Here is a 25,521-nt window from a genome sequence, read left to right as displayed (position 1 = left end):
AACACATGAATATTTAAAAAGTAAATACTATAATCACACTTCCACGCAAGGTTGACATAAATGGTTCTTAGCTTGTCAAACACAGTGTAGGTCATCGTACTAAGATATTAAAAATACATCAAAATTTTCTACGAGAGCAACAATGAGCCTTTCTTAAATGATCAAAACTGGGTAAGGCTACCCCCAAAATTAGATCTGTGGAGTTATAAATGCACCTTATTCATAATTCCATACCAGAGGTGGGCCCTCTGGACCCACAGTTTAAAATTCTATCCCTATATTCCCCTCATGCACTCAGCCTGCTTCTGAACAGTGTCCACAGGACACACAGCTCTCACCCTATCGGCGCTCCTTCCTTTGACCCCTTCAGTCATGCAGGAAATATCCATGGCCCATACTTACACACTTGGAAATGGGTGGTGGATTGGCAGCCTGCGATTACACACCTTCTCCTCTCCTCACCTTCAGAAAAGATTAGGGGGGACATCAGCCATCAGGTTACAAAGGGAGCTGGGCCATGGGAGGCTGGTGAAGTTTCAGCATGTTAGGAGGGCCGGCTTCCCAGGTTCTCGACTTCCTCAGTTTCTTTCTCCTGTTTGCCCTTTCTGCCTTTTTGTTGGCTCTCCTTTGCCTCTTAAAGAGCTTTCCCTTTTCTTGCTCTGGGTCTGGAGGAAGTAAGGAGAGATCTTCTCTATCAGCTTTCTGTCATTCTCCTTTCCATCATTTCTTTAGGGTTTAAAAGCTGTCTGCAAAAGATATAGTCTGCCCGAGGCCTTTCAGCACTAGGTCCCAGGGGAATTCAGATGATTACTTTTATCCACCAATGAAATCAGAAGTAAAGGAAAAGTAAAAAGTTGCAGAAACAGAAACTGTAAGATAAGGCTACAAAAAATGAGCTTATATCGCAGAAGGGAAATTTTACATTAGGTGTCAGAAGAAATGTTTGGATAAACCAACACCGAAGAGGGTGTGGGTTCTCCATTATACGGGGATTAAAAAACAAACAGGTTTGGACTGCATTGGTCTAAATGTAAGTGCTTGGAAGCAGGGGACTACTCTAGATGGCCTCTGATATTTTCTGTCCCTAGTACTCTATTTTTAGGAGCAGTCGATCAATCTCTTACAGAAAAACATGAAATGTTCATTACCATAGTCCTCCAAGTTCACTTTGAAATTCGTCCAGGTTGCCAAAAATCATCATGGAGTATGCAGAAACTCATGCTTTAAATCAGCAAAATAAAAAGTAAATTATGTGTTTATAACAATGATGTTTCTATTAATATACAATTCTCATATTTTAGCCCTTACACATACTACTGTTATAATTATGGAAACATAGATTGTCATCAAAGTAGAAAAAGCTTAATTTCCTGAATATAGCAAATTAATATAGATATGGGTATATATATATATATTTATTTGTGTGTGTGTTCCATATACATATATATACACAGACACACCTATAGGGATATATATCTCTATATATTTCCATATACATTTATAAATATACATACATTTATACATCCATATATATATATGTAAACAAAACAAACAAACCCACTGGATTAAAAATCAGCATCAAAAGTTCTGGAGGCTGACCTAACTCCATTGCTCACTAAGTGAATTCAGGAGACACTCTTAACCTTTCCTGGCCTCCACTGATACAATAAGATTGGTTGTGTATCTAATCACGTGATGCCCTAAAAGGCTTGAATCTTCTAGTTCCCTGGTTATTCATGTCCTAGCAGATGTGATGAGCTGACCTGAGCAACCCCAACCTTCTTCCATCCATAATGGACAAGAAGAAAGCATGCATCAACTAGCAACTATTTCCATTGTTATGGCCCTGACCATCAACTAATGCATTAGCCCATTGTGTTTTTAGAGTTGGCACGGACTGAATGTTTGTTCCCATCCTCAAGGCCATATGTTGAAGCCTTAATGTGATGGTATTTGGAGGCTGAATCTTTGGCAGCTGATTAGATCCTAAAGGTAGAGCCCCTAGGAATGGGATTAGTACCCTAACCAGAAGAAACACTAAAGAGATGATCTCTGAAGGTGGCCACCTGCAAATCAGGAAGTAGGCATTCACCAAGAAACATGCTGGCACCCCAATCTCATGCTCCCCAACTTTCAGTACATTATATTAGTAAAATAAAGGTGTATTTCTATTGTCCAAGCCATCCAGTCTATGGTATTTTGTTAAATCAGCGATAAGTGATTAAGACAAGTGGTCAACAGTTATTCTCTTTATTTTTGCAAAACACTTACACTCTAAATCAATGTGTTTTTCCTCCCATTTAACCAGCCATTGAACACCTACCTGGGAACTCGAGACTCCTGTGAAGTAAGGTTAGCAGAGTTGAGTACCGCCAGCCACTCTTTTCTGCTTTCTCTCCTGAGTCCTGCCCAAATCTTCCATTAGCAAACTTTCTTCATGAGCTTAGGTCAATTATTCTTCTTTCTTTTCATCTCACCGTGAAGCAAGTGACTGCTCCTTAGGACAGCAACACGGTGCAATGCAGACTTTTGTCTTTCCCTGCGACCAAAGTCACAAGACAACCTGAGCTCAGAAAAGTCGACTGAACGTAATTTCTGCACAGTCTTCAATCCTCGGCCAATTCAGGACCCTTTGCTATCAGGTTCTTTACACATTCTTCTCAGCTTGGTTTATGTTTTCTTGAACTTGGCTTGTCTTTATTTACACGACTGACGCTCTTATTTTGCTCAGACTTGAAACAATCCAGTGTTTTCTCACCTGTGCAGGCTGCCTCCCTCATTGTTTCCTGTGGACACTGGTACTTGCTGCCTGGCTTTCTATGGAGCTGAAATTTCGAGTGAATTATACTCGGTTTTAATATAGGAACATGGTGAATATTCCGACTTCAAAGAATGATGAGAAATACTCTCCGTTGTCCGTAGTCTTAACTGGTACAAAAGCTCGTACTTTCTTTGGTTTTCTGTGTTGATGGCCTTCACCCCTGAGTCACTGAATGAGGTCTTCTTTGCTGGGGGCAAAGCAGTGCTCACGGACCCATTGATGTGTTTAAATTGGAACTCAGTCACGACATGGTCTTTGTCCTGTAGGAACCCTGAAGCTAATCTCAGACTGTAAAGGCTAGAGGTAATGAGACTGAGCCTCTTCACACTCTTTTGGAAGGAAAGGGAGGTATGAGCTCATCAATAAATGTAGCATGAGAGAGGCATGACAAGAAAGTCCCCAGAGAAACTGAAATATGTTGAGTAAGAAAGCAGGAGTTTGTGAACAGAGAGTAGAATATGACCTGGGCAAGGGAAAGGAGAAATTGGACTTATATTTCCTCCTCTCACACACAGCAAGTATTCAGTGAAGGGTGCCAAGAGCTCAGAGTAAGTGGATGAGCCTACCAAGGTCAGCCTACCACTCCCCGTGGCCTGGGTCACTTCAGACAGGTTTCTCTCTGACTCCAGGACCCTCCCTTATCTGAGAGCATTTGCTTTAAAAAGCTTGTGATTGCAGTGGTGTCTCTGTTCCCTTGAAATGCAGCTAAATCTTCTCCAGCCTGAGGGTCAGTTTTGAAAGCTAGTGATGCCTTTTTCTCAAGGACCTTGGAGACATCCCTTTGAAAGGTAATTATCAAGAAAGATCAAAAAAGTGTGGTACATGTACACAGTGGAATACTACACAGCAGAAGGAAATAACTCTTCCCCTCCAGGACAGCATGGATGGAACTGGAGAGCATTACACTGAGTGAAGTAAGCCAGGCAGTGAAAGACACATGCCACATGAAAGACAGGTTCACCTATAAGTGGGACCTAGTAAACAAAACAAATAAGCAGAGACATGGAAATAAGGACCAAACTGACAGTGACCAGAGGGCAGAGGAGACGGGGATGATGGGGGAAAGGAGGGGAAGGGCCAAGTCAGGAAATACGTATAAAGGACCCATGGTCCTATACACAGGGCGAGGACTGACTGAGGGGGCAGGGGTGGACGTGGCAGAGAACAATGGGGGAAAATTGGGACAGCTGTAACTGAACAACAGTAAAAAGGAAAGAGAGATAGAGCCCCTACATTTCCCTCCATGTGGGAGGGGTCAGCTAACTTCCTTAAGTGCCAATGAGCCCACACAGATTGTCAGATGGTCCAGTCACATGGACCAACCTCCCTCTAATGTCATCTAGGACTTTCCCACCCATTCCCTCCAGCCCTAGAAAATCTTCCCACCCATCTGGTTACGCAGGAGGTGAGTTCAGTCTTCCCACAGGAGGACAGTCTTGAATAAAGTCCTCCTGGCCTGCTAAACTGAGATACATTTTTCCTTGGCTAGTTCATAGGCACAACCGATAGATGACCAGCAGGTGCTGGGCTGCCAGTGGGTCCCTGAATGGCAGGCCATAAAGCCCCAGGAGTTTTCTCCATAGAGGTTAGAGGGTGAGTGTCAGAAAAACGTTCTGTGGCAAGGAGGATCCCCAAGTGGAAAATGTCACCACATCCTTATGCACCATGAACGAGGCAGTGACACCCACAGAATCAGAAATCTAGAGGCAGAGGAGAGGGGGCGGGGTTTTATCAACCTCCTACAGGAACCACTAACCTAACTGTGCCTAATGATTCAAACTTATTAATATAACAATGCGGTAAAAGTGTCTACATCTTAAATGTTCCTAGAAGTGCTAAGAAAGTGGAAGCTCCAAATAGAGCAATAGTCTCTGATAGAAGAAATTACAAAGAGAACTTCGGGTGTTTTTTAACCATATATTCACCAATTTAGCCATTTCTTTTTTGAATTTTATTTATTTATTTTTAGAGAGAGGAAGTTAGGGAGAAAGAAAGAGAGATAGGTTGATGGGTTGCTTTTCATATGTCCCCACCTGGGCACCCTGCCTGCACCCAGGCATGTGCCCTGACTGGGAATCAAATGGGCGACCTTTTGGTTCACAGGCTGGTGCTCAGTCCACTGAGTCTCACCAGCCAGGGCTGTGTGTTTTAAATTTGGTAGCCCCAAATCCAGAGAAGCTTACATAGTAAAAAATTTTAAATGGCTTTACCAGTTTCCTTTTGGTTTAGTGAAAGAGATTTCTTTGTATTCATGAATTTCTCAATATTAAGCTGAATAAGGAAGCAAGAACAGAGAGAAGGATCAGATTCAGAGTGTACCTGAATAACCTCAATAATCCAATTTTATTTAGTTTGATAATTACTAGGCAAGCACCTACCATGTACAATGTCTGGGCGGGACATTAGGAAGACAAAAGAAGTGTGGTTCAGTATCAATAAAATATAACGTAAACCCAAGTCAAGCCTTTCTTCTAGCCATTTTAGAAATTGAAATGTTCGCAGTGAGAGCGATATCCCACCAGCCCCCTGTCTCAGACTCGGTTTCCCTGGGGAAGCATCACGGAGGCTCAGCGCAGCCAGCCAGTTCTCCAGGTACAGCGAGGGCTGCACTTCAGACCCACTAAAAAGAGATGAGAGTGACTCAGGGTTTCCCGATCTCCAGGGCGCGAATGAGAGTATAAAGTAATTCAAAGCCACCAAAGGCATCTGAGAGTGAGCCAGGCAGCTTCAGGCTCTCACAGCATTGCCCAACTTCTCTTCCAGGCTGGTGTCCCCAGAAGCAGTGATGGGCACCTCTGGGACAAGGCTTGCACTTCAGCAACACAGTCACTGACACTCAGGAAGCCTAATCCACAGCTAACAGGCGTCTTGATGACAGGTGGGAACCTGGCGGAGGTGCAGAACCAGTGGCATTATTCTTCATCACTAGTAAGTGGTAAACGCAGTTGTATACAAGGGTCCCAAACCCCTTAGTTCTGAGCTCCCAGTCCAGGTGCAGAGGGGCAGATGGAGCAACGTGGTTTCTTTGACCAGCCTCTCCCGGGGCTGCTGGCAGAAATGGAGTGGGGTTGCTTCATTGCTGCTAGGCCACTCTAGGTCTAGCCCGATGGTGTGGCAAGAAATCAATCAGAAAGAGGGGGAGGAGAAGGGAAAAAAGGTCCATGAGGGCTGGGTCCTTATATTATCTACTATGATTCTTGCCAGAGACTAGAAAGATACTCTGCACGCAGCAGGTCCACCCAGGACTTATCAAAGAGGCAGAGAGAAGGTAGAAAGAGAGAGGGAAGGAAGAACAAAAGGAATCAGAGACTAAATTTAAAGAGCAGAATGCCCCACAGTTGGGAATCACACTCTGTATTTGCCGAAAGGCTTTGAACGAGTTATGATGTTTACACTACAAGTATGTTATCAGTTTCTCTGGCTTCTATGCTGCTTTATTCCAAGAGGTGGGAATGAGAAGCTGTGTTTACACCAAGTGTGTATCACAAACGTCATCGCCTTTGCTTTCTCTTAGCACATTAAATTCTTTATCTTTAAAGCTTACAACGTGTTTCTTCTAGATGCTAAAGATATAATGCTGGTCTTCCTGCTGAATGGATTTTGACAGTTCAGCCCAGGGTAACTTCCAATAGCATAAACAAGAGCATGTATGGAAATAGTTAGAAAGCCAAGGAAATGCCAGATAAAATAGCCCAGCAAGCTTTCAGCATCTGAATGAACGTGAGCCTTGACTACCATTCTGAGACTCAAGCAAAAATTTTTTTTTAATTTTGCCACTTGACTGGCTACCAAAATAGTCATTCACAGTGAGACGTGAGCTCTGAGCCTCAAGGCATCCTTGTCTAGCCCTGTGGGTAAAACACGGTTCTAGAATTCAGGGTGACGCCAAAGGCCCGAGAGCACTTCTCAGGATCCTCCTATAGCCAATCAAGAGGTTAGCCAGGGAACACGGTCGGTGTGACTTTTCAGAGTCAGTGCAAAACTGTTCTGCACAGCAGTGAGCTAGTGTGAGCCTGGAATCTGATCAGCCTTGACACGAACAGCAAAGCATCAGCTCACAAACCTGAGACCTAGTTACAGTACTACTGCCCCAGCACAGCTGTAGCTTAGCCAAAGGATAACGCAGTTGTCCAAATATGTGTTACCCACCTCCCTCCCCAATGAACCTGACCACAAAGTCAAAGGCTGAAACTGATGCAAAGGATGCTGGATTTTAGTGCATTGAGAGATGATGTTCTTAAAGATGACTTCTGCACAGGAGTAGAGGTGCTTTTTAGGGAGCATTCAAACTGGGCATCATTTCTCCCAAGCGAACACAGAGGTGACCTACATAATTTCATCCTCTCTGGCTCTTTACAACAGAGAGACCTCAGGACAAGCTGGCACTGGGTGAGGGGACACCCCTAGGTCCTGAGAGCTGGTGATGAAAATCTAGGGTGGGGAAAGCTTCAGCACTTCGACTACATGTGACAACGAATGAGGACACCACAACTACAGCGTGACTTGAGCAATTGCAGACCATGGACGTAACATTTTTCTGCAATTATCAATAAGAGAACAAGGTATAGAATGCAAGAATGTGGGAATAAAACTAGCACAGAATGAGGAGAGAACTGGTGAATCACCAAAAACAAAATGAGAAATAAAAGAGGAACCAACACAAAGAAATTCCCATATTCTGATTTGCTGTGTTATTCAAAGATCTAAGTTATGAAAAACCTATGGATAAGTCCAAAAGATGTCATGTGAGAGAAAGTAGAGACAAATAAGTATATGCCGAACAATTCCATTTCTATGGTCATGAAGAGCCAAAACTAATGCCTAAGGATGGGAATTAGAAAGTGGCAAGGTTTCGGGTGGGGAGGATTGGCTGAAAAGGGGCATAAGGCAACCTTACAAGGAAATGAATACACACCATGTCTTGACCCAGCTGTGGTTACAGAGGTGCACACACACGTGCACAAACCACATAGCTGTGCACTTAAAAACAAAGAGGGATACCTGACTTCAGTGGATCCCACTGCCACTGTCAATCAGCCTTTGCTCAGAGTAAATCTGATGCTTCATTTTATGAGTCAACTTGTCTCCACCCTTGTGCCCAGACACCATGGATGTTTCTGGGAGGCTGCTTCTTGTATAAGGTTAACATTTAAATCGATGGACCTTGTGTAAAGCAGACCGGCCTCCATAATGAGAATGGAGAGCATCCAATCAGTTGAAAGTCTGACTGGAACAAAAGACCTCCTCCCCCGAGCAGGAGAGAATTCTGCAGCCGAAGGACTTTGAACTTAAACTGTGGCATCAGCTTTTTTCTGGGTCTTCAGCCCACCCTGTACATTTCAGACTTGCCAGAGTTCATAATCCTGTGATCCATTCCTTAAAATAAATCCTTTTTCTCTGTGTGTACATACATCCTACTGGTTGGAGTTCTCTGGAGAAGTGGGTCAACTGTCCTTACAGAATAATACCTGCATGAGGTCCGCTTCTAGCCAGAGAGACACACTTCCCTCTCCTGCTTCCTCCGAATTAAGCAGCATTAAGTCATCCTTGAACACTTACTCCTACCAGCCCCATTCAGTGCTCATCATATTGCACATCTCCATAATTATTAAAAGGCACTCACAGCTGAGACACTTAGCTTCAAAACCACCCAAGGGGATGAAGAGTGCTCACTAAACAGTGGCATTAGAAGACACTGGTATGTTTAACAAAGCTCATATTTAAGACATGTCTTGAAAAGTACTTTGGAAAGTGCAGATTCAGTACTTGGCTCAGCTGTATAAACACACAAAAGTACATACATCACAGACACACACACCTGCCAGAGCCACCGTTTGTAAAGCATATTACCACACAAACCTCTCTCAATGAGCCTAGCCTCAGGGTAATGTACATAAATCTTGGGGGGCAGAAAGAAAGGATTCCAGTTTTCCAGTTTCATGGGCCTTAACTCTCCATCTGTTGCTTGATTAATGGGGTAGGCCCGGCCCCGCTCTGCCCTGCAGTCAAAGGTAAGGCGCACTAATGATGACCGATAGGCTGAGGATGAAAACGGGCGAGAGGGGAGCTGCTGATACGTAGGTGAAGAGCTGAAAAGCATCCATCTCTTTTAACTCAGACTCTGAAACTGTGGAGACACAGATTTTGATTTCTCACTTTGCTCCCAGCTGAGAACTCGTGGAAGCTTCCTGGCTTTGTTTAGGTCACCTTGTATATTCAAGGAGAGAAAATGAGAATTTGGGGCCAGTAGGGTATGTATGTCCCAGTGTGCCTTTGTGTCTGTCTGTGTGCACATCCATGTGTCTGGTCATGTGTGTATGTCTGTATGTCGATCTCTGTGTATGTGGTGTGTTTGGAGGGGAACTCGGAAATGCTTCCTTGTGTGTTCATGTCTGCATGTGTTTCTGTGCGTGTCTGTGTGTTCGTGTGTCTCTGGGTGTGTTTGCATAGGAGCTGGTAAATGCTCTCCTGTGTGTGCCTGGGTGTCTCTGGGTGTGTCTCTGTGGGTGGCGTGTTTAGAGGGGGCCTGGGAAATGTCCCCCCACGTGTGCAGCTGGCTCTGAGCTGCCCACAGACCCACCCTGCCACGCTCATTCTCTGCTTTAGTCATTCTTAGTTGCTTGCTTTTTTCAGCAAACCCCCTCAGCCACTACAGTGAAAATAACACAAAGTGACAGCTCGAGACTGGCAAGAAAACTGGTATATGCCCATAAAAACAATTTATATTTCAGGCAAACTCGTCCCAGGGTGCTCTTTGTCAGTTTTCTTTGTTCAAATCCCCGTTATTTCTGCTTGAAACCACTTGTGTTGTAACCATATTTGAAAAATGAAAACTAAGAAGGGGAAATGGGTTGGACGTGGGTAGGGAGGAGAGAAGTAATGGCTGGAGTGAAACGAGTGCAACACAATGAGCCTTGTATCTTGTTTTCAGTCTGTCCAAACCCATCCCGAATCCCGGTCTGGACTGGAGAGTGAGTGCCTGGTGGCTCTGCCAATCACGTCTGCCTTGGTTTCCAAGATTGAGTATCTAGCTGACCAACATTCTGTGAGCGAGCAGAATCTAAACTGGGTAGCCTGCAGCTTAGGAAGGGACATTTGATGCTTGTGGATAAAGCAGCTTCCCCACTGATAGAGGCAGAGGCCGTGTACCCTTGAGGAAACACACCCTTCTAATACTCAGGGCAGGGCCAACCCCAGGCCACCACATCCCAATCCACATGTAGTGGATGAGGCTGTCCATCAGGGAAGTTGGTATAGATTCCCTCTGGTGACCTCGATCCATCCCAAATGGTCCCTGGTACATTTTCCTTCAGAGAAATGAAGGCAAAGGGTGGGCTGAGAGGCTGTAATTTCCAGAAAGCCATCCTGTTTCCAGCTGAAGTAAGTGTTTGCTTTACCCATTTTCACCCACATCAAAATGCAGGACTGTCCTGTTTGAACAGGATTCTTTCACAACCCAATTGTTTCTCCACGTCAAGGAGGGCAGACAGCCTGGGAAAGGGGACCAAGAACGCGAGGAGTGTCGGCGTCCAACTATAGTGACTACACCCAGGTAAAATGGTTTTCTCGGCAGCAAAAGAGGATTATTCAAATTATCTATAATCGATCAAGTGATTCCTTGTAGATCATTATTCTATTGGTACAAATATGCTGAGGATTAAAACACATCCCTGAAGACCAGATAACTTACAAGGGAAGACTAATATGAAATTATTAACTAATATGAACTTCATTAGACTTTACCTTTAGCTTAAAAATGGAATTAAAAGGTAAGTTCATCTTTAAGAATTTTCACCATCCAAAAAAATCTACAATTTATTTGAGCAAGCTCTGTGCTAAGAGCTATGTGAAGAAAACTTTATGGATCAGCCCCTCGCCTCTAGTAACATGTAATTTTACACTGACTGAATCCGATCTGGACATGACTGTAATAGAAGCTCGCACTTTAAATGAACAGGTGCCTCTGGCAACTTAGTGAACGGAAGACGGGCCCTACACATCCCGATACAAGGCTGCAACACATCACGTAGTAATAAAATAGCCGATGCCCAAAATGTCAATTCCAACTCCTCAAGAAAACATAAAACAACTATGTTCTGCTTTCTTTGTTTAAGGAAGCAGAGAAATGTATAATTTACTGCTAAAATATCTTTATTTTAGAAAATGTTAACCCAAATTTTAATTTCTCTTTTTTTAAAGATTTTATTTATTTATTTTTAGAGAGAGGGTTAGGGTGGGAGAAAGAAAAGGAAAGAAACATCAATGTGTGATTGCCTCTCACACGCCCTCAACCAGGGACCTGACCTGCAACCCAGGCCTGTGTGCTCTGACTGGGAATCGAACCAGCGAGTCTTTGGTTCACAGCATGATTCTCAATCTACTGAGCCGCACCAGCCAGGGCCCAGAATTTTAATTTTTCAATGTTACAACACACACATGACAAACTACTGTCAGGAAACAACAGTTTATGTGTACACTTAATTACTTGTTTTCGATGGACCAATGAGCTGATTATCACCAGTCCATAAGGCATGTCGAATCCCTTGCGAACACTCTTTTGGTCTGCTGGGTAAGAGGCCGCCTGATTGGGATGATCTGATGGCTCCCACAGGGGAGGCAAACTCAAAGATGAAACAGAGAAGCTTTTCATCTGCAAGCTTGAGAACTAAAAAGGAGACATTTTGTTCTTCGAGCAATAGCAATTGATACGATTAATGGAGACAAACAACACATAGATGGCAGGGCACAGTCAGTAGTTGAACATGGGGGTCAGCACAGGGGATGGGTGTCCTAAGTTTCTGGTGGGAACCATCAAGTGCATTTACTGACACACAGAACCTTCCAGAAGGTAGATTTGGGCCAGGGCAGGCTGGGCTACATGGCGTGGGAAGAGCTTCTGTGCATTTCCTGGCTTGTTCAGTTCACACTGCCCTGAAAACATCCCGGAGAGGGTGTAGAGTCAGTAGATCAGGGATTCAGAAGGTAGGTCCTGGCCGGAGATGTACGGCTTCAGTTACTAACTTCTGTGATTGGTGATAGAAAAGTGAAAGACAGAGAGGAGAAAATAGATGGGTAGATTTGTGGGTTGAGATATGGATAGAGGGATGGGTGGAGAGAACAGAAGGATCAAAAGACAAAGAGAGGGGTCGGTCGCAGAGTGTGCTGGTCCAAAAAGTTGGGATGGCACCCTCTTGTCTGTTGCAGAGAACCATCCCCTGTGCCTCTCAACACGTGGCACTAACAGCACTTAGTTCTCATTTTTCTGAATTATCATAATTTAGCTTGCGTCTGATCGATTCTAGTGCCCCCTCACTCCTATTTCTGATTCAAAACTCAGTTTTTAACTTTAGGAATATCAAGTTCCTTAAAAAAGAAAATGTTACGTAAGGGGAAAGAAAAATGTGTATAAAGTGGATGAAATGTCAGTTCCAGCTTTTATTGCTCGCATGTCCATAGATTTAGTAAAAGAGTGACTGAAAATGGTTATGTCTGCTCTTGTTACAGGCTCCTAAAATGATTTTATATTTCACTTTGTTATTTTTTCTTCCTAATGAAGCATGTGGTTCACAATGTTTGGCTTCACAGACCAAAAGCTGAAACTTCCAATCACACTTCTCTATGTTCAATGTAACCAAAATAGTTCAGAGAGGAAATGTGTTTGCCTAAGAGACTGGATGCAAGTAACATGTCAAATAAACACATATGTGCACACACATGCACACGCATTCCAGTTCCCAAAGCAACTCAATGTTACACTGCTGTTCCTCTCTGCGTGAATTTGATAATCATTTACATCAAGTCTTGATAAAAGGGGACAATGGGTGGCAGCATAGTGTGTGAGGTGAAAAATCGTCAGATTCCCTTGTACTTATATAACCCCCAGACTCCGAGGTACTTTAAGCACCTATAGATATTATCTCATTAACCCCTGCGACACCAGCATGAGACGGATGGCAAACAGCACGCTCTACTAGATGCAGAAGAGATCGAGAGGCTGATTCTATTAATGCATCGTGTTTGCAGAACATCCCGTGCTGGGGTGGTCCGAACACTCTGCAGACACTATCAGAGGAATTGCCTGATCTTCCTAAGAGTCTGACACTGAGCGAACACCAGCTTCCCTCAGGTGAATGTGGAAAACTAAAGCATGCACAGTGATTTATTCAATTTATCCAGGAGGGACACAGTCTGAACATTTTTTTCCTCCTGTGTACTCAGTATTCTGAAAACTTGGCTATCGCCATTTATTTGATATTAATCTTAGATAGCAGTTAGGTAGGTAAGTGGATAGATAGATGATGGATATGGATGATGGAGAGAGAGAGAGGTGGCAAACCGAGAATTCCACTCCTGGCCTGAACACGGTCATTACCATATCGTGGTGCCATGTCAATAGACCCAGAGCTGCTGGTGAAAGAAAGGATGAGGGTTCTACATCTGGTACATTTTCAGAAATTCTAATGGCTGCACTTTTCCGAAGCTAATCCAAAGCCTTTTTGAGGTAGGCATAGAGGAAAGGATAGAAATAGCAATATCCAGGAGAATCACCTTGTGAGGTGTATGATGGTCTAACAGCTATGCTGTACGCCTGAAACTAATACAAAACAATGGTGAATATAAGCTATAATTGAAAAATAAAATTAAAAAAGAAATGGCAATACATTTAAGAATTCACGCAATGAGTATTACAAAGTTCTAAATGCTCAAAGGCATAAAACCCCAGAGACCACAAGTTTCATTTCAGGGGCAAAACCATTTTTGGCATGGCCACCTGGACTTCCTGACCCAGGAAACGAAGCCAGAAAAAGACAGTCTCTTCATGTAACCTGGTGGACTTTGCTGTTACTCCAAACCCTGCTTTCACCTGAAAGAAGCCAGTGAAAGGGAAGCACAGCTGCGACCTAGCAGAAAAGCCCGGGTGGAGGACCAGTTGGCCCTGTGAGTGGATGTTCAGTGGATGTTGCAGCCGTGGGAAGACAGCAATCAACGGGAGCAGCAGAGACACACAGGAGTCAGATTGGAAAGGGGTTTGGAGGCCTTGGAGGGAAATGTAAGCATTTTAAGCACAAGGGAAGCAATTGAAGCAGAGGTTCGGCACAATCTGACTTGCACTTAAAAGTTGCTCTGGATGTTTTGAGGATACCGGATTGGAGGGACTCAAGGCTGGGAGTGGGGAAACCAGTTAGAAAGCCATGGAGTAGTCAAAGAGATGATGGCACTTCCAGAACTTTCAATGGCAGGAGATGAAAGAGAACTGCCAGTTTTATGTCAATCCCGATGTCTCACTAACCAAGATATCTCATTCCCTAATGATCAGAGACCAATACGCCCCTAAATTAAATGGCAGAATAGGACCAGTTGCAGGTGTAACATTTTTGAAGGAAAAATGTTATAAGCATGGCATTTGTTATCCCAGTAGGAGAAACAGAACAAGTTATGTCTTCATTTTTCATTGTTTCTGTTCTCCAGGGAAGCTGTTAAGACTTACTTACATGCAGTTTGCTTCATACACAACATACAACTGGTCATAACTAAATACCTTCTACAGCAGCTTGACTTACTACCTTTCCTGGATGGTAGCAAAGCAAAAACCCATACAAAATAGATGATGGGGATGCAACGGGTGGGACCCAACAAGAGCATGTCCCTCGTTGGTTGACTGAAGGCCGACACCAATGAGCCTGTCCCCTTGTGTTCACACCTCTGTTTTGCTCCTGCCATTACCCATTGGTTAATTTTCAGGACTTTGAATGTGATCTGAAAGGCATTTTCACTGTGGAAATGCCTTTCAGATCACAATATTGTGGACTCATTATTTTTTAAATTATTTTATTGTTGTTCAATTACAGTTGTCTGCATTTTCTCCCCACCCCTCCCCCAACCCCATCCAAACCCACCTCCCTCCCTTGCTTCCACCCTCCCCCTTGGTTTTGTCCATGTGTCCTTTATAGTAGTTCCTGAATTCTTTAAGCTACAGTTTTATACTTGACCGGAAGGCTAATAATTTAGTTTAGGCCACATTACTTGTTAGTGTCTACTGATTTCATACCATCCACCACCCACCACCCACCCACCCCCAACCAAGTTAAGTTAGCATTGTATCAACTCAGTTCTCTCCCTTAGAATATATTGCACCTGTGTGTTGAAATGCATGTAATTCATGTAACTATTTACTTACAGTATTACTTTTCAATTTTGTTTCAGACATTAGTTAGTATATTTTAATCAGAACTAATAAGAATGCCTATCCAATCTAAAATAGAAATGTAAAATATGATTAAGTAGAACAGTCCTGTTTTAGTAAAAATATAAAAAGTAACATTTGCCAAACTAAATACATCATTTCTTTTAAAACCTATAGTACCAATTGCCACATCCCACAGAACATCAGAGTTGCAACGCACAGATTGAATAAACTCAAATGCAGCCTAATTTCTTTTACTACCAAAAAAGTATCAGCATTATTTTAACTTGAAGAAGAAGGTGCTCTTATTTTCAAACCTTTTTCTGGGCTTCTCTACAACCCTAGCATATCACAGACATAACTCCTCATGGCACACGCCGTTCTTTCCCAGGGCTGAAGGGACAGGTTTACGGTGTTCTGGATTAAAACCTACAGAGTGAGTGGTAGAAGAGGGAGTTTTTTCAACCCTACGGACAACATCCTTCTTTCCATAATTCTGATGTATTTTCCCAAGCTACCGAACCATCTATTACTCAGCATTGGCAAAGCTTCGCCTCAGCAGGAGTTGTCAAGAGCTAAGTGGCTTATAGATTTGAATGTTGAGGCAATCTGTACACAGTAGGGGGGTGGGGGCCCAGGTCGGTTAATGCTTTCACTGTGGCCTGCCAAATATGCATTTCATTGATGACTTAATGAACTGTTTATGTTGGTTGAAATAATCCATTCTTATTAAGGCACATCTGCTGATAATTATGGAATGTGTAAGCAATGAAAAAAAATGTATTTCCAAACCAGTAAATAGAAATTTAGCAATACTGGTAATAGCCAAGTTGAGACTGCCTCCCCTCTCTTGTTATCTACATTGGAAATGCCTGAATCCCCCCTCATTATCTTGACACATATTAATGTACAATATAAAGAATCTCTTAATTACCATAGTTAATTCACTGTTCTCATTAAAAATCCTCCAAAGGATTATAGTCTGAATTTAGTGAATAAGCTTAAACAACCATTGAACTCTCATTATTACTACCGGTATAAATTCAAAATATTTTGGGACTATCAAGTGATTTAAATTTACATAGATGCCAATCATGCATTAAGCATAAAATTTTTTAGAAGGACAAAAATATTTACGGGTAAATATTTTTGCTGAAAAAATTCTAATTTTTCTTACATAAAGCTTATATTTTTCAATTGTATATTTTTCCATTGGCCATGAATATAAATTATAAGCTATAAGAGTATAGTAGTGACATATTGCAGGCTTATCATCAGTAAGACATCTTTTTCCCTAGGGAGTAAAATAAAAATTTTAAGTAAATTTTATATATTTCTGATTATGGCTGATGTGATGTTAGCCAAAAATAAATTCTAAGTTTTTTTCTCACCCACCTCACATTATCCAGTGAGGTTTTTGTCTGCTTTTGTTTTAACGTATCCTTGTATACTGATGCATTCAGCAAATATCAGTATTGAGTGCTCTCCGTGTGCCTAGCACAGTGTTGGAAGCCAGGCTGAAAAACTGAGCAAAACCAAACCTGGCCCTGCCTGCTGCCGCTGACCGCCTCGTGGGGTATTCCTGGGGTTACGGCCATGAAACTTACAGTGTAGGCATGTCCCAGCCTCTGTCCCTTCCTTGGTATATTTTGCTTTATTAAACCTTGTTTCTGCAGCTCAAACAAAACACAGAGCTTGGTGTGGAGGAATGTACCCAGCGGTGTGGGAACGTGATCTCTGCCACGCCAGCTCAGCACAGAAGCCAGGGCCGGCCCCTTCTCCCCTCTGGGCCTTCCCACAACCCCGCTCACCCTGCGGTTAGAGCCTGTATCCTACCAGGTTGCGATCACTGTTAATAGCGTGGTTTGGTTTTCGAGGAGCAGCAGGATCGCATGCCCCTCCAGTTATGTACCCACCAAGGGGTCTGGGTTGTGAGAGGTTTGTGCTAGTTGAGTTGAGTTGAACTGAGTTGAGTTTTCAAAAGAAGCATGAATTTTAAGAGTTGGAAAATCATGGTCCGTGTGTGGGGGCGGGGAGGGGAGGGTAAAATACCAATGTTTGCCTGGGCCTCTCATTCACTGGTCTATGAACATCTCTCCGCCATGGAGTCTTAGTCTAATCTGTTGCCCCCAAATCTAGCTCACTGCCTGACCCATCAGCCCACTCTGCCCCTACACCTCTCCCTTCCTCTGCATGCCCTTACTCTTACTCTGATCACGTGGATGCTCATTGCAGTGGATGTCTTAACGCCTTTCAACATGTCCCCAGCAATGCTCTCTCCAGTAGCCAAGTCTCCAAATTCCTGGAACAGAAAGGGTGCCTGTCCCACTACTGATGACGCCATATTACAGGAGAACATGAAGTGCCCTTAATACCTTCAACTATTTCTCCTTCTCTCTTGGGGAAAACTACAAGATGAAAGGAACTGGTGTTCTCAGGGAAGTCACACTACAACGTGTGTGTGTGAATCTTTGTAGAAAGACATGTGTCACATCAGTATGTGAAACTGAACATCTAGAAGTATGGGAAGTTCCCAAATGAAATCTCTTCATCAAAAATGTGTGTGTACTTTTTATTGAATGGTCTAGTTAACCTGAAAGAGCCTGTAAATGCAGCAGAAACGAAGTGAAAGGGTTATCATCTGATGTTCCCAAGCCAGTCATTCCAACCGTAGGGGCCCCTACATGTTTTAAGTAGAGATGAAGGTAGCAGTAAAATAACCTTGGACTTGTCTGCAGGTGTTTTGTTACATTGAAAGATTTTAGTTTGCTTTTCTGTTTGTTTTTTGATAATTGCCTATCTAAAAATAACTAAAACTTAGGCCTGGCTCAGGGAAAGGAGTCACCCCTAATTTTAGCAAAGGAGTGTTCCCTGTTTTAAATTTGGCTAGTCGAATTCCAAAAATCCTCACTATTAGGGAAGAAATTATAGACCTATATTCTCATCAAATTTTCCCCACATGTCCTATTCCTTGGAGTCATTTCTTATTCCAATTATTTAACAAATCTGTAAGCACCACCAAATCTCATGTGCCTCTAGAGATGCAAGAATGAATCGGACATACATTGTCCCCACCTTATGGAGCTCAGAGTATAGTAGAGGAAGTAGGAAAAGAGGAAGAAATTATAGTAGAGATGTTGAGAAGTGCCATAATGGTGTAAGTTCAGCCTTTGATTCAGAACAGCAAACTACACTCCATGGATATACAACATGGAGAGTTGTAACTGAAAGAAAACTGAAAGACCATTGAGTGCCACCAGGAAACAAAGGAGACCCAGATGCATGGTGACTGGTTCTGCATCGTCAGGCCCAGCACGGAGGCATAGCCAGTGAAGGTCATTAGAACACAGTGAGGCCACTGGCACAGGAGCCCTGAGTGAGTGTACTGGGGTCATTTTGATCCGTTATTCAAATATGCAGTAGCTGTAACAAGACCATAAATCCCTATAAATGGAAACAAAACTATAATGCGATACTGGAGGAGACATGTTCACATACATATCTTCCTGATAATATTCCTGCAAAAGGGTAGAAACATCATTATTGGGGCCAATCGTCTTGCATTTCCAAAGTAGGGGCTGCCTACCACATACTTCAACTTAACACTAACAGACCCATGTTCCACCTATGCCTGTCCCACCTATTGGCCAGGTAACACGAATGTCAACATTAGATCCACTCTTTTATATTAACAAGCTATCTGAAGCCTATCTCTACTAAAATGCAGTTATATTATCTCAGGAAAAATAGCAGAGGAGCTGATTAGTACTCTTACCACAGTAGCTGGGATTCATTTTATAAGGTTAACCAGTTATCCACCAGGGAAACCAGGGCTTTGAGTGGACATGTTTTGGAGAAATGTTTTGACAAGAACAGGAGTGGGAAAGGTCATAAACACAGAGCATGCACTGACCTTTGGAAACACTGGGTAGCTCCCCATCGATCGGACCCTGAACCCTCACTGTGCCATTGAGCAGCCCACTGACTTCACATGTACTTTGAGAGGCTCATCTTCATCTGTTACCTGAAGCCAATAAAGTATAACTCAAAGTGCTTCTGATAGGGCTTAATAAGACAATGAGTAATAAATTCAAAATCACGAGGTAATCTGTGGACCTTTCAAGGCACCTCTTTGCCTATGAGATCATAATCTGGTAGCAATAAGTACTCAGAGAAAACACAGAAACAAAATTTCCTTCTAAATTTCTCCAACGTGGCTCAGCATGATTTACATTAGAACTAACCACTGGAAAGAGACCTACAATTGAGCAAGGTTGGGAGGAAGAACAGCTGACCACCCCCACCATCCCACTGGGCCCACGCTTGGAGTGAGCAATACTCCTTCACTAGATGAGGGCAGCTTTCTGATGAATATTGAAAACGTGGCCTTTGGCCCAGCAGCCCCTCTTCCCAAAGAGTTTCCAGAAGAAGCAGTTTTGAAAATACAAATGGATTATCTTCAAACTTCCTTTAAATTTAGGAAATGCTTCTCTGTGGGGTTGGTTCTAAAATCTTTGAGAGAGCTCCCAACCTGCCCTCTGGGCTTGGACATTTCCTTCCTGAAAATCATTAATTGCCCCCAAAGTGATGACACGTATGTGTCATTTTCACAAAAACAGATGTGAAAAGTAGAAGCACAGGAAAGGTCATGTGACTTGAGACTCCAGAAGAAGCATGCAAGAATTTTTATCACACATGAAAAAGCCCAGTTTAACTCTTGAATAATTTAAAGTTTAGACAGTCTGGATTCTCTGAGAAGAGAGTACTCCATCTCACCACCAATGTTCTCTCAACATGTTCTGTAGAATCCCACAAATGCACCAGCAGGCGATCAGGGTTCGAGAAGCAGTCTAGTTATGAGAAAGTTTATAGCAGATTGGCTCCTTTCATACATGTTAGAGTATCTTTGCTTCAATCCCAGAAAGACACGGTTTTATTACAGAAAAACACATGCACAAATTTTGACAGATATGACTACTCATGTGCAAAGTTTCAGCAAAATGAAGAACAGCTGTTTTTCTCAATTTCCAGGTCGGAGGATGGCTCTGGAGGGATGCAGATCACCTGTTCTGGTGAGGCACCGACACTCTGGTGTCAGCTCTGCCGCCTGAGTCTCCAAAACCATATTCTAATACACTGTCCTTAAAAGGTGCTTACATTTTGAGAAACTTTTCTAGAAGTTCAATCCAGAATAAATTGGTGTGATCTGAGAACCCATACGAGGGGGGAAAAACACTATGTACAGAGGTAGTTCCTTTTTAAATGTCACCTTCCACTGGATCATTATCCTTACAGAGGTTTGAAATGAAATTTAATCTGTAATCCTGAAGAACTTCTTTACTCTTTATAAGAAATGCAATTATAATTACCCTAGTTGGGCATTCATTTAAATTCACAATTGGTCCTATCCTCTTTCTCTGCAATTTGACTTATTTTAAGAAAAAAAAATCCATTTTTATCTGTCTCTTATGAGAAATGAGATTATTCATTTTATTTATTTATGAATTCATATGCTGGGCTTTTTCTCCATAAAGTAGACAATATTTTACAAGTAATATTCTCAAATTTTAATCAACCGTAGTTTCTAACAACTCTCTAAGGAAGTCTATATCTTTGTCTTTGTTCAGCCTGGTACTGCTCCTATTCTATGCCACATGGGGAGATATTAGAAAGTAGAAATAGGAAAAATGGAGGAGTTTCTTTTGCTCCCATGAGCCTAGGAGGTAGAGCAAAGCAACAGATCTTAGATGCACTCAGACCATGAGGAGGAGAAGATGGGAAGCTGATGGGAGGAAAGGTAGGCAGGGCTACTCACAAGAGAAAAATCCAATGACAAGTATTCTCTAACTATACCACAGAGTAATCTGACCAACACACGTACTTCCCCTCCATTTATCCCACAAGTGGGTGGGACAAAGTGCCCAGAGCTACAAAAGAGATAAGAAACTCATTGCATCCCTTTAGAAACAGATGATCCAATGCCTTCTTGAAAGCGAAATGAAGATAAGACACAATTTCACTCCCTCTCTTCTTACTCCTATGAAACACCTGGCAGAGTATCTTGTACTTTATAGTTGCTGGCTCCATTCTTTCTCCCTCCCCTTGTTCAGCTGACATTTAGTGAACAGTTAACAGGTGCTTGCATCAAGACTAGGAATATGAATAAGAGTCCTCACTCATGAAATGTTTGGCCTTCAAAGGAAAATGGGCATTTAAACAGATGACTCGCATGCACCATGGAGTCCACACCAGGACGTCCTCTCACTCAGACACGTAGGAAGGCTGCAGACAGGAGATTATACATTGTGTGAGGGAGAAATGTGGGGATAGCATTAGAAGCACATAGTGAAGAATAATCCTAGACAGCATGATATGTGCAGAGGACCACGAGCGGGTTGGCACTCCCTGAACATGCCATTCAAAGGAACAGGATGAGCTGAAAGAAGCTGGGGAGTGAGGGAGCAAGTGAGAAACCAGTACAGAGTTCCCAGAAGGGATCAGTGAGGCCGGAGTTGCTTTTCTCTTCATGTTCAACATCAAAGTCTCTATTCCCAACTGCTAAACTCTCCAACAAATGCATGATTAGGATATCATGTTGTAATTGCTATGGCAGGGGAAACAAAAGTCTTGTGGTTACTCAATGAAGGCATGTTCAGCTTACCACTGAGTAGTCAGCAATGGAGCAGACAGAGGTTTGAAGCATGGGTAGGGATTAGTAAAATGAAGAGGGGTGGGAGGAAAGAAAGATCCATTCTGAGCTACGAAGACCTGAGTGAATGCTTTGTTTTGCAACCAGGGAATCACAGAGAACAAGGGATGGGAGAAATAAGGAGGAAGCAGGACTCAGATCTTGGAGCTCTTACAAACCACACAAAGGAGTTAGGACTGTGCAGAAGGCAATGTAAGCCAATGAACTACTTCCGCCTGTACAGGGACATGAACATATTTGCATCGCAGAGAGATTACTGTGGCCATGTTTTGAGAAGTTGGTTCTGTGTGCCTTGATGTGGGCAGATGAGTTGATGATAAAGTTACTACTAACACGGAAAAACATTTGAGCACAAAGAACAGCAAGTTTGGGGACAAATCGAGGCATTCAGTTTGGGACATGGTATGTTTGGGGTTCATGTCCAGATCATGTTCGTTGACTGAATGCGGGGTAGGGAGTGGGGCAGTCCAGGGAGGGACGTTGCTATTTACTTAAGTGGGAGAAGAGAGAAAATGTCAGTGCCACTAATTGAGAACATAAATTCTGTTGGAAGAGCAAGTGGCAACCAACGATTCCAGATTAAAGGCAAGGAAATACTGACTTCGGTCTGGACATGTCCATCTGAAGTTTCCTTACCTAAATATATCAACCTAACAGAAAGGCAAGCATGCAAATCTAAAGTATAGCAGGGAAACCAGAATGAGAGACATAATTTTCAGAACCGTCTGTATAGACTGAATAATTAAACCATGAGGCTGGCTATTACTGAAGTGCTCAGACAGGATCCCTTTGTAACAGAGATTTCCAAAATCATTCTATCAAACGTAACGAATCTGTTGCAAGTATTTTACTTATGCGAGGATCCTGGAAGTTGCCATTCCCTCCTAACAACAAACAAAGAGCCAAACCAAAAAATCAGCAACGTCTAGGTCTGTAAGAGAAGGGAAGCCACAGGGCAAACTGCCGATTCAAAACCTGGGTGGCAGATGGGCGGATGCAGAGAATGCCAGCTCGCAGAGCGGGAATCCAGGAGCAGGAGTCAGGCAGAAGCTGTCACCGACCACTGCTGGGGCTTCCCTGCGGACCAGTGAGGAGACAGAAAAGCTCCAGGTGGGCCGGTCACCCCCTGACCCTCTGGTTTTGTGAGTTTTGCCTCCAGAGAGGCTGGACCAGGTTCAAGAACATTCCTCTCCTGCTTTTAACAGAATCAGGGAGAAACTGACAATTTTGTCACAAGCCAGAGTATTGGGTTCTTCTTAGCAAGGCCTGCCCTCAAGGGAAATTATTTTACTAGATCCTAAGTGACCCAGCTTTTAACAGAGCCTAAGCAGCCTGAGGGAGGGGAAATAAACAGCGCCGCCCACTCCAGTCCCTCCGGCCCACCGCCTAAGGAGCAGGGAGGACAGAGAAAAGAACTTGGCTCATTGACAGATTAAGTCCTCTTACAGGACTGAGAATGCGTCCCCACCAAAGACCTGTTTATCAGAGTACTTTTACCCAGTACCTCATGCCCCCCATTCAGCAAAAAAACACAAGGCACACTAAAACACAGACACACAGTGTGAAGAAACACGGCCCAGAACCAGACTCCAGTGTGGCAGCGACGTCGGCATCACCAGACTGGGAATAGAAAATGCCCCTGACTGGTAGGCAAGGAGCTCTCGGGGAAAAGCAGACGGTGTGCAGAGCACATGGGCCCTGCAAGCAGAGGGGTGGATCTTCAAAGAAAGGATCAAAAGGGAATGTCAGAGACGAAAAACACTATTGCAGAAAGAGGGAGAGGAAAGGGAAAACCGTGTACAATCTCATCCTCCCCTTCCACATCCCCTTGTCCTCAAAACCTCTTCAGCTGAACGCGGGAGACGCAACAGCAATCTCGTTAAGCACAGTCCGGTCCGTTCCACGGGGACAGAACGCTCTGCATCCGCATCCTGCTGTCCCCACGCCACCTGCCCTGTGCTTCATTCGGCTCGGCTCCCTGGGAAATTGATGAGACGAGGCACCACGCACAAGAGCTCTGCTCCGTGAAGCATTTCCTAACTGCTGCCTCTGCCCTGTCCAGGCAAGTTACACCATCCATTGTGTGAGCTCCTACTTATTACCGCTAATTGCTGCAGGAGGGTGATGCTGAATGGCCCCTGGACAAGGAGGGGAAGGCCAGCAGCCCTGGGGGTTTACTGGGACCATCGGGAAATCCCGCGAGGAGAATCAATTTCCCTGTAACTACAGGCCTGATAACAGCGAAAGGCACATTCTCGTAGTAAATGAAGGCTTCCAGAAGGACAGATCGTTCATCGCCCTCTCCTGCGCCCCAGAAACCTGCCCTTTCCTGGACGTTATTTGTCCTAGCCCACCGCCTGTCCCCCACCCCCGCCCCCAGTCTCTGCTCAGCTTGCAGATGAATTTTCCAAAGCCGCTTCCTGTAAGCGAGCCCAGGGAGATTGACAGGTATTCTGGATTCCTTGCTGGGGCATAGTAAAGGGCCCATGAGAGGGTTCGCGGGAAGCCCGGAGGCAGGCTTTGCTTCCCTTTCGTTTTGCTGTTCTCGCTAAGTGGACATTTTTGCATGTTTTATCACGAAAGGGACTCATGAAAACGGAAAATGAACCCTGCGATCAGTGACCTTGCTTCCTGTCAGTGGAATTTCTGGGGAAGGAAAAGGGGTTTTAATGTAGGGAGTTACCAGGCACTGGGTTCCGCCCAGTTTCCTTTCATGTGACTCGGACTGTGATGTTTTGGAGTTAGGGATTCTGCTAGTCTCTGTTGAAAGCACCAGACTCCCAAGAGACCCTATGCACAAAGGCACATGCGCACGAGTTTGCTTGGGACACCCTGCTGCCAGGGATGGGACCCACCTAAGTTTAAGGACCACGGACAAACACTAGCCGGTCAAGGGCGAGGCTGATACTGTTACTGACGGGATGGCATTAGGGCTCCTCTGTCTGGGGCTGAGGAAGTCTCCTCCTCCACTCCCCAAGGCCTGGTGGAAACGTTTGAGCCGCACTCAGCCCGTTGATTCCTCACTCCAGTGGCCATGAAGCAAGTGATTAAATTATTTTAATTAGCTCCTGCAGCTCTCTCCCTCAAGTCTGTTCCCTTAAATCCTCAGAACATGTCCACCCCTTCAGTTCATCAACCATCTGAATCCCCCCACACGGCCGGCCAGCAAGCAGCCAAAGCAGAGAATGTCACGGTTCTGACTTCGGTGCCCTCCTCCTCCTGTGAACCTGTCTCCAGCCTGTCCCTGGAAGTCCCCTCTGTCTGACTTAGCCTCTCCCAGTGATGCCCACGGTGTGGTGCAGGGACAAAAGCCAGGCTACGGGAACCCTGAGTCCAGCAGGACCTTTGCATCCTACCACCAGAGATTCGCCACCCCAGAAGGAGTGGACCTTTACAAGGTACCCTGGGAAAGCACTCTCTCTCATTGGCCATGACATTGCAGGTAAAGAAAATGAAACACACAAACCAAAAGCTACATTTCAGATACTACACGTGGAAAAACCCAAGTCTGTCTTGACAAATAGAATATGCCCAGAGAGATAAAGATTTTTTTCCTCTGAACTCTTTAGAAGCATAAACCTGGACACATCGTCCCCTGAGAAAACTGCCTACTACAAAGGAAACCTGAAGGGGCTTTGGACTCCTCCTTAGACACCCCTGTGTTTCCTTATATGACAGTGAATTGAAAGCCTGGTGTGGTCGAAGGTATGTGGGCAGACCATTAAATAACATTTTTTTTTCATTATTGAGAGCAAAGGTTACAAATATGAGCACAATTTTATAGTTAGTCCTAGTACAGAGACATAA

Source organism: Artibeus jamaicensis, unplaced genomic scaffold, assembly GCF_021234435.1.
Source record: "Artibeus jamaicensis isolate MK-2021 breed Jamaican fruit bat unplaced genomic scaffold, CSHL_Jam_final contig_354, whole genome shotgun sequence".
Classification (NCBI taxonomy): Eukaryota; Metazoa; Chordata; class Mammalia; order Chiroptera; family Phyllostomidae; genus Artibeus; species Artibeus jamaicensis.
The sequence above is the reverse complement of the archived record's forward strand: the minus strand, read 5'-3'. Positions refer to the sequence as shown.